Source organism: Talpa occidentalis, unplaced genomic scaffold (assembly GCF_014898055.3).
Source record: "Talpa occidentalis isolate TD23 unplaced genomic scaffold, MPIMG_talOcc4v2.1 talOcc4.17, whole genome shotgun sequence".
Taxonomy (NCBI): domain Eukaryota; kingdom Metazoa; phylum Chordata; class Mammalia; order Eulipotyphla; family Talpidae; genus Talpa; species Talpa occidentalis.
In genome coordinates, this window is record NW_023601754.1 from 2,258,901 (window position 1) to 2,268,454 (window position 9,554).

The following is a 9,554-nucleotide window of genomic DNA, read 5'->3' on the forward strand; positions in this document are numbered from 1 at the left end:
TCCATCTCCGACTCCGTCCTGCTCCCTAGGGACAGTGAAAATAGTTCTCATTCTGTTGGGGCCGCGGTGGGGTGGGGGGGTGGACTTCCTGGCTTCTCTTTGTAAATTTACCACCTGGTGAATAGAATCTGAAACCACAGAGCTTCATTTTTACTCATATTTGAATTTCATGTGACAGGAGCACGCGGTCTAATTGTGTGTGTGGGTGTCTTGCTTCTTTTATTCGACATCTTTGTGAATAAACATGATCCATGTTTTGCTGTGAAGCTGGATTTTAAAAATTCATATTGTTGTGTTGCTACGTTATTTGAATACATCAGTAAAGTTAGATTCCACCCCCGGCCCCTGGCCCCGCTTTAGCCTGGAATCCTCATGCAGACCACGGCTGACCGTCCTGAGGCTGAGTCCAGCAAGGGCCAGATGTCCCCCAGCCTGCAATGTAGGAAGGAGGCCCACCCCTCAGGGCTCCCCCTGCTTGTGTCTCGGTACAACTGCAGGGGAACCCGCGGCGCTCTCTGCCTGTGGCCCAATGTTAAAGTCCTACAGTATGGAGAACCTGCGAGATTTCTGAGAGGCTGAGGCACTCATACCCAGCTGTGGTAAAGCAAGAATGACAAGGCCAGAGTTTGCATCTGCTCCAACTGGTGGAAGGAACTGATCATCCGAGGTTGATCAATTCTTGTTGAATTCATCAAAGGAGGATATGTCAGTCCTGGAGACCCAAGCATGACAGGCACCTGTGGTGTGGCGAGGGGGGTCACAGTTCTCAGCTTGGCAAATGGCTGCCGTGTGCTCTTGGAGCATCTTAATTAGCCCTGCGAGGACAAAGGCCACCAGGCCTGTTTGAGGAACAGAAAGTGGTGCCGATGCTGTGTGGTAAGCAAGGCTGGGAATGATGCAATAGATCAGAAGGGGAGCGCGGCACATCCTGGGGGTCTCGGGGGGCACCTCACTCTGGGAGGCCACTGCCAGGCCCAAGGAGGAAAGACATGCTTTGGTTTTGAATTCTAGAAGGGACACGAAGACCCTGATGTCCACACTCCCTTCCTGACTCCCAGAGCCCCTCTGTGTCCCTCCTCGCTGTCCAGTCCCAGGTGAGGACAGATGCGCCCCACCCTGTCCCGGGAAGGGACCTCGCCTGTCCTCTGCCTCACAGAGCTCTGGGCTGCAGAGGGAAGCCACCACCTGGCAGGTGGCCAAGCACAGCGTCTTCTGGGCACTCTGGTCCAACAAGAGCCCCCACCCCTACACAGGCCAGACACCCCTGTGTGTCTGGGGGTTTCCAAAGAGCATCCCCCTATTCAGAAGAGGAAGCACACACTCTGCTGTGGTCGCTGCTGCTGGTGGGAGGCTCGAAGGCACAGAGAGGAGCTCACGCCAGCCCTGGCGTCTCACAGAGGGATGGAGGAAACTGGGAAGTGGCAGGACAGGACCCTGCAGGGGAAGTAGGGGAGGGGGACTTCCCACCTGCTCTGCACAGCATGCAGGGCCTTGGGGCGGGGGCAAGGGCAATGCCCATGGAGATGAGTGAGATGCTGCCCTGCATTTAAGGGACTCATGCACGATTCATGGTCTTCTCCTTGAGCTAAACAGCCCTTAACATACGTAGTGAGTCTTCCTATCAGCAGCGGCGCTGCAGGGAGCTTGGAATAATAAATAAGGCCAGTAGGTAAACAGGGTGTGCATATGTGGGGGGATCACTGGGTCTCCTGCCTCACACCAGACACAAAACTCACCTCTCAGTGTGTTTATAGAATTTGGGAACAAGAAAGGCAAACAGGCACAAGAGCCACCAGTATGGTTCTTACGGTGCTCCGGCACTGTCCTAACTGCTCACATGTGTTAACTTAGCTCTGGCCTCCAGGTTGCCTGTGAATTTTTTGCTTTTTAAGATTCTATTTATTTATTTTTTTGTGGAAGGACTGGGGTGTAGGCTGCAGGAGGTGGGGAGGGGGTGAGAGGGCTCACCAGAGACAGAGTGGGCAGCAGAACAGGTGGATCTACTGAAATCCACTGCTAAGGGAAGCAGTGAGCGAGTTAGGAGAGGTCTGCTGTGCCATGTGGGTAGCTCCCTGGTTGGGGATCAAACTCAGGTCATAGTGGAGATAGCCCTGAGACTTAACCCTTAGACCACCAGGGATGGCCCGGGCCTGTGAAATTGATGCAGAAGTGACAGTAAAGAGCAATAAAGGCATGACCCTGGCTGTGGAAGAAAAGACTGATACAGTTGAATATTTTGAAGTCGGCAGCTTCTCTTCATCAAAAGAGCCCATTAAGAGAGTGTCAATGCAAACCACATGGTGAGAGAGCATAGGAGATGCACATGGGCCCAAGTGAACACGCAAATGCCTACAAGTCATTAAGAAAATAAATCCAACCAAAGCTCGAGCAATGAACTTGAACAACTTCACAAAGAGATGTAAGGATGACATACAAGTTCATGACAAGGTGCTCATTAGCACTGGTCATTAGGGAAATCCAAGTGAAAACCAGAGCAGACAGCACTAATGCCATTAGAATGGCAAACATTAAAAATCTGACCATCTCAAATGTGCACGAACATGGGGAGTCGTTCATTCCTTTTCATGGCTGAATAATATTCCATTGGATGAAAATACTACAATTTGTTATCCACACATCAGCGGTTAGGTATTGGGCTATTTCCACATTGGCTATGATGAATATCACTGTATGATCTGTGCACAAGTTTTTGTGTGCACATGTTTTTAGTTGTCTTGAGGATACAGCGAGGTGTGTCTCCATTTTACAGTGATTCATGAGGGTTCCAACTTCTCCACATGCTTGTCAATACTTGCCATTCCCTATTTTTTTTTTTTATTATAACCGCCTTTGTGGGTGTGAAGAGCTACCTCATTGTGGTTTTGATTTGCATTTCCCTAATGACTAATGATATTGAGAACTTTTCATCTGTTTACTGTCCACCTGTTCATCTTCCTTGGAGTAATGTCTATGCAATCCTTTGCTCATTTTACAAATTGCATTGGTCTTTTTACTGTTGAGTTTTAGGAATCCTTTGTATATTCTGAAGATGGTTTGTTAACATTTTCTCCCATTAATGGTTGCTTTTCCCTTTCTTGATAGTGTTCTTTGAAGCACAAAAGTTTATAATTTTGATATAGTTCGATTTATTTATTTTTTCTTTGATAGCTCATACTTTAGGTGTCATATCTGAGAAATCACTGCCTTATGCAAGGTCACAGAGGGTCTCAATTAAGAGTTTGTTCACTCCTGAGAATTTGATATTTTAGCCTTTACATTTAGATTTTGATCCATTTTGGATTCATTTCCATATATACTATGAATTAGGGATCCAAACTCGTTTTTTGCAAGTGGCTATCCAATTTCCCAGCCCCATTTTGTTGAAAAGACCATGCTTTCTTCTCAAATTGTCATAGAGCTTGTTGGAAAGCAACCTACATTTTCAAGTTTGTCTTACATACAGGTGTCTCTCTCTGATAATAAACTATAGCATCGTTAAAAAACAAATGTCTATTGAAATAAAACAAACGTAAAGGACAATACAAATCCTATTAGTTTTTAGCTTGATCCATATTCACAAAGCTTTAGCACCCATGCAACCACCAATCAGATAAAAAAAAAAATAGCATTTTACTAGGATCCCACTGCCTTTCCCCCACCTCCTGGCCACTATCTGTGGCTTCCTTTCCACTGGTAACCCCCATCCTGGCGCCTATATCTTGGAGGTCAAGCTGGAAACTTTGCTCTCAGGTTGGCTGCGGGTGTGAGAGAGGAGTCGGTTATGTTTTCCAGGCTTAGCTGCTATCACTTTTCTTAGGTGTCTCTGTGGGCATTTGGGAGCTTCTGGCTTCGCACTGCCCTGGCTAAGACGGTGGTGGACACCCTTGTGAGGCCTGTGCCCCATCTGGACTGACTTTCCTGGGGTGGGTTCGGGGCTCCCCACACACAAGTCCGGGTCTCGGCAGCCTGGGCGCCTGGGCGGCGGCTCTCTGGGGGCAGTGTTGGCACTGGCTAGAGCAGGCCCTGCCAGGGGCGAGGGAGGGGCAGGCTCAGTTTCTTCCTCCCCAGAGGAGGACAATGACAGGCAATGCCTGCGGCCCAGGGAGCTGCTGCAGCTGCAGCCTGACCCACGGAAGTCACGTATTGTCCCTTCACTGAACGCCACGCTGAGAATAATCCCAACACGGTTCCACGCGGGTCTACAGCAACGCCGGGGCAGGCGGGCCGCGTCTTTGCGCCGAGAAATCATAAAACAAGGCCCAGTGGATGGAGAAAACCTGCGCTGGGAGAGAAGGGGGCCCCGCCGGGCTGGACCCAGGCGTCCCCCGGGGCCAGGGGAGCGACGGGAAGAGGAGCTGGACGTCCGGGCCCGGCCCCTCGCGGCGCCCCCCCAAGTCCCCCCGCGGGGCCCTCCCCCAACCCCCCCCCGCGCCCCCCACCCCAGTCCCTCGTGGGCGCCCCGGCCGCAGCTCGGGCTCTGGACACGGCCTCGCGGGCCTCCAGGGAGCGCGGGTTGAAAGTGGCGCTGGCGGGTCTCCCCGCCTTTCACCCCAGGTCCGGGGTGCGCGGGGGTGGGGTCCTGCGGGGTCCTGTCCTGTGCCCTCGGGTCTGGGAGGCTGCGGACAGGGAGACGCCCCGGCACCCCCGGGTCACGCGCCTTGCAGCGCCGGGGCAGGCCCAGCCCTCGCGGGGTGCAGACGCCCACGGGGTGGGGGGCGGGCGGGGCTTGGCGCCTGCAGCGGGGCGGGGCGGGGCGGGGCGGGGCGGGGCGGGCGGCGCTCGCGGGTCCCCAGTCCGGCGAGGTGGCCCCGGCCCGGCCCGGCCCGGTTCCGTTCCGCGGTGAGTGCGGCTGGGCCCGCGGCCGCGGGGGACGGTGGGCGCGGAGGGTCCCCACCCCCCAGGACTGGGGCCCGGAGCTTCGGAGCCGTCCCGGGCGCCCGGCTGCAGGAAGGGCTGCCTTGGTTTCCCTTGGGGAGTCCAACTGAAGCGAAGAACCAAAGGGGGCTCAGGGCTGGGGAGCCCCCTGGTGGCCCGCGGCTCCGTGGCGGGGCCACCCCGGAGCCAGCTGCGTGAGTCTGGGGGGCGGGCTTGGGTTGGCAGGGGCGCTGGGGTACCTGCAGGCGGAGAAGTCCTGCGCAGGGGGCTGGGCTGGGAGTGAGGAGGCCAGGGCTCTGGTCTGGGGGTGGGTGGTGGGTGGGGAGCTCGCTATCATGGCCCCCCTGTGTCCGCACCTCGGTTTTCCCGTCTTTGCCACGAGTGTGAACGGGTGGGAGTAAGAGACAGGGTGCCGGGACAACCTCAGCCTCACCTGTGGCCTCGAGTGTCTTAGGGAGTCTTGTGCCTCCTTCTACCCCTTTGGTGGGCTCGTTCCCCTGGTCCCCACTCCCTGCCCAGACAGGCCCACGTCCGCCCTGCCTTCTGCGTGCTCCTTTGCCCTTCATGGCAGAGCAGCATCTGGTCCTGCTTGCTTTCCCCAAAGCTAAAGGCCCCTAAATCCCTTCCCTCAAGGCTTCAGCAGCCAGGCCCACAGCCTGAGTCTCCTCTTGTTTCTGCCCTTTCTAAGTCCTTAAACTTCTCCCTGCTGTGGCCTCAGCCTCCCCATGAACCATTCCTCGGCCACAGGGTCCTAGTTCCATAGCAGGGGGCAACAGGGGGGGAATTACTAAGTCCCCTGCCCCCTGCCCCCTTGGTGAGGAAGGCCAGCGGGGCATCCCATTGACTGAGCTTTCCTATCCCAACCCTGTGCCCTCAGTTTGTTGGTTACTCAGACCCCCTCAGCCACTCTGCACACTGGGATCTAGGGCTGGAAGAGGCCCCGTGTGGCCCACCCCCTGCCACCCCATGCAGGAGCCCCCAAAGCACGTGTTCAGGGGCGGCGAGCTCACTACTGTTCAGGGACCTGTGCCCTCACATCACTTAGCTAGAATCCGTGGCTTGCTGAGTGCAACCTTCAGTTCCAGCCCTTGGTGTTCCTGGAACGATGCAGAGTAAATTTATTCTTTTATGCATTCAAACACTTTTTATTGATGTTCTATGTAAAGCACTGGGAATGCAGCCATGAAAAAAAAATCAGGCACAACTCCTTGTCCTTCTGTGGTTCATATTCTAGAAGGGAGTCAGACGTCAGTCTAATAAGTCACTACAAAATGTCAAGTGGTGAGAAGTGCTACGGAGAAAAATGAAGCCGGCTGGGGGAGGAGGTGTGGGGACATGTTGTAGAATCAGGGACGGTCTCCCTGAGATGCTGCCAATTGAGCAAAACATTGAAGGCGGTAAGAGGTGAGCTAAGTGAATATCCAGGGGAAGAGACATTGCAGAGGGAAGAGCAGGTGCAAAGGCCCTGAGGCAGAAACATGACAGGTGGAAGCAGTCTGGTTTGATCTAGGAACAAGGAGGGCAGTGTACCTGGAGCAGAGTGGGTGGGGAGCAGGAGGGGCAGGTAGGAGCGCAGAGAGGCAAGGGTGAAAGGTGGGGGGTTCCTTGCCTAGGACCTCAACGGTCAAAGGACTCCGAGGGGAGTCACTTTCTCTGACTTAGGGGTTGGTGGCTTTATCTGGCTGTGACAGAACAGACTGCAGTAATGAGCTCCCGTCACTGGACGTGTGCAGCAGACGGCTCCTGCATTGGGAGGGCGAGGGGTAGGTAACATGGGGTTCTTTCCAGCCTTTGAGGGCAGAAACAGGGTCATCAGTGAGGGCCCACTGCTGCCATTCTGGGGACAGACCATTGGAAGTGAGGGGCTTGCACTCATGGCATAGAGATGGTGAAAAAAATATCAGATTTGGGAAACACTTTGAAGGGATGGTTGGTAGGACTTGGAATGGCATTTGGGAGTCAGGATGACCTGGAGGTTTCTGGCCCTGGCATCTGGAAGTTTGGATCTGTGGTCAACTCAAATGGGAACTGTATAGGGGGTGGACCTGGAGTTTGGTTTCTGCTCACCACGTGTGAGATGCCCAACAGGTACCCACATAGGAAGCAGGGAAAAATTTAGTGGGGAGGTTGGAAATAAGGTTGTTGGATGACATCACCTTAGAGCTTGTATTTAAAGCCATAAATGATAAGAGGAGAGAGGCCCAACCAGTGATCTCTGAGGCCCTCATATTGGGAACCAGCCAGGGAGACAGGTGTTGCCAGAGAGATGGGAGGAATAGGTGTCCTGGAGGGCAGGAGAACCTTCCAGGCAGAGGGACAGAGCCGTGGTCACACAGGCCTTTGACAAAGCAAGCCAGAGGAGGACCGAGAGGTTCGCTGGTGACCCCCACAGAAGCAAGTCTGGGAGACAGGGTGGGGGCCCTGTTGGAGATGGGGAGGGAAGGACAGGGGTCCTGCTGTGAAGGGGGTAGAGAAATTAGACTGGAGACCGTCTGGTCTGTGGGGCTGGTGGGAGATAGAAGGTAGCTCAGCGGAGGGGCTGAGAATGGAGGCTGCAGGAGGTGAGGGTGCGGGGCCGCAGGGGAGGCTGGGTGTCAGCTGAGAGCCAGGGTGGTTCCAACAAGGGGCTTCCCCTGGACTGCCTCCCTCTCCGTTCTCTGCGGGCCAAAGGGTGAGACTGAGGTGCTTAAGCAAATCAACTGACTCAGAGCCTCCAGCCTCCTAGGCTGGCTGCAGCTTCGGGAAGGAGGAGGTATCGGTGCTTGGGCCCGGGCCTGGGGATAGAGGAGGCCCCCCACCCGTGGGTGCTTCTTCTCTTTGGCCCTATCTCCACAGGCCTCATCTTCTTGGAGGAAACACACACTGACTCCAGGGCCTAAGTGATTGGGTGGAGAAGCAAAGGCAATGGTGATGAGCTAATTTAGTTTGTCTGAAAGGGGACAGTCTGAGCAGATGATAAAGAGGCAAGAGGCAGGTTTTAGTGACAGTGTTTATGGACAGGTGGACCCCTGTATTCTCTCATTCCCAATTTAGACCAAAACCCTAGAAACCTAAGGGAGACATAATGAGGTCTGGTTATTGACGACAGCAAGGCCAGGTCCTTCCCTCTGGGTTCTAAGGCAAGGAAGGACAATCAGCGCCTGCTCCGGGGCAGGGAGCTGGCCAAGCTGGTCCTGAGGGATTCTCCCTGCTTGCGGGTTTCCCAAAGAGGCCGGGGCCGAGAGGGGACTTTCCAGCCCTGGTGGGAGAACAGGGTGCCAACCCTGTGACCCTGGGCCTGCCTCTCCCTCCTGGCGTCTGCAGCCCTGACATCACGAGCTGGGTGTGTGCTTGAGCATCCCGGGTGTCCCGGACTCGTATGTTTGGGAAGACCTCTGCTTCTTCACAGCCAGCACACCTTGGGCAGGATATGGCGGGTGCAAGATTTTGTGCCAGGACTGCCAAGAATGACAGCGGTTGGCAGACTCTGGCTTCCTGCCCAGCCTTTCGGGGTTTCCCCAGGAGGGGGCAGATCTAGGCCTGCCAGTCCTGTGCCACTAGGCCGTGGCGTCTGCTCCTAACCTGCCTGCTGCATGAGCCTCCTAGGTGGTCCAGGCCCTCCCGGTGTGGAGCCCACAGCCGTTGTCCACCCTCAGGCATTCTCTGGGGTCCAGGAGCGAGGATTGTCCTCTCTCACCTTGACAGTCCAACTTCTCTGAGTCCCGTCTGCACACAGCCCTGCAGATCCCGGGTCAGAGAAACAGTGCTGCCCCATTTCTGGGTTGTCCCCGGAGGGAGGGCAGCTGGTTCTTCTGTCCAGGATCTGGGCAAGGGTGGTGGTATGGGCAGTTGTTTCCACAGCTGAGAACCTCTCGGCCTGAGTCAGAACACTTCCTTCCCCTCCTGCTACACCCCTTCCCCCTCCCCTGCTTTGCTCTTCTGCTTAGCAGTGGAGAATTGTTGGGCCAGAGAAGGTAGTTTTAGTTCCTGATTTCCAGAGGCCTCTGCGTTGCAGATGACCCCCCCCTTCCCAGGCTGCTGGACATGCAGGTGACCTCACTGCCTCGGTCTCCCCGGCCAGCACCAGGCCCGCAGCCTAAGTGGCGGTGGTGTCCTGAGTTAGGTTTGTCCTCTCCCTTGCTTTGGCTGGCATGTGAGGGCAGGCGCAGAATGCTCCAGCCCCTCCCGTCAGTGGATTTTTGATTTGTGAACATGCCGGTTTTGTCTTCCCTGCACCTTGCCCTGTGCCCAGCTCAGGCACACCAAGATAAATAAGACCCAGGCATCAGCTTGGGCCAGGAAGGACACGAGACCTGTAAACATCCAGAAGGAAAGAAACAAAATACCTAAGCCTTGGCGTCTGCTCCCTTGGGTGTTCTGGAATGTCCCTGTTTTGGAGAAAAGGCGTGCCTCTTCTTTTTCCCATGGCTGAGACCCTTTCACTTTCATTTTGTCTGGGCACTGCACCAGCTTGTGCTCCTGGACTCTGGACTATCACAGGACAAACCCTGCTGAGGAATCTGCTGCTTGGGGACCCTCCCAGGGCTTAAAGCCCCAAGAGGTTGCTTTCCCTGAAATTCTCAGAACCCAGAGTCTGGGGGCTGAGCTCAGAGCAAGCCACTGACAGAAGCAGAGCTGACAGTATGTTATGTGTGGAAGTGAGGGCCCTGGAGGGAGGGGAGGGCCTGGGGCAAAGAAGG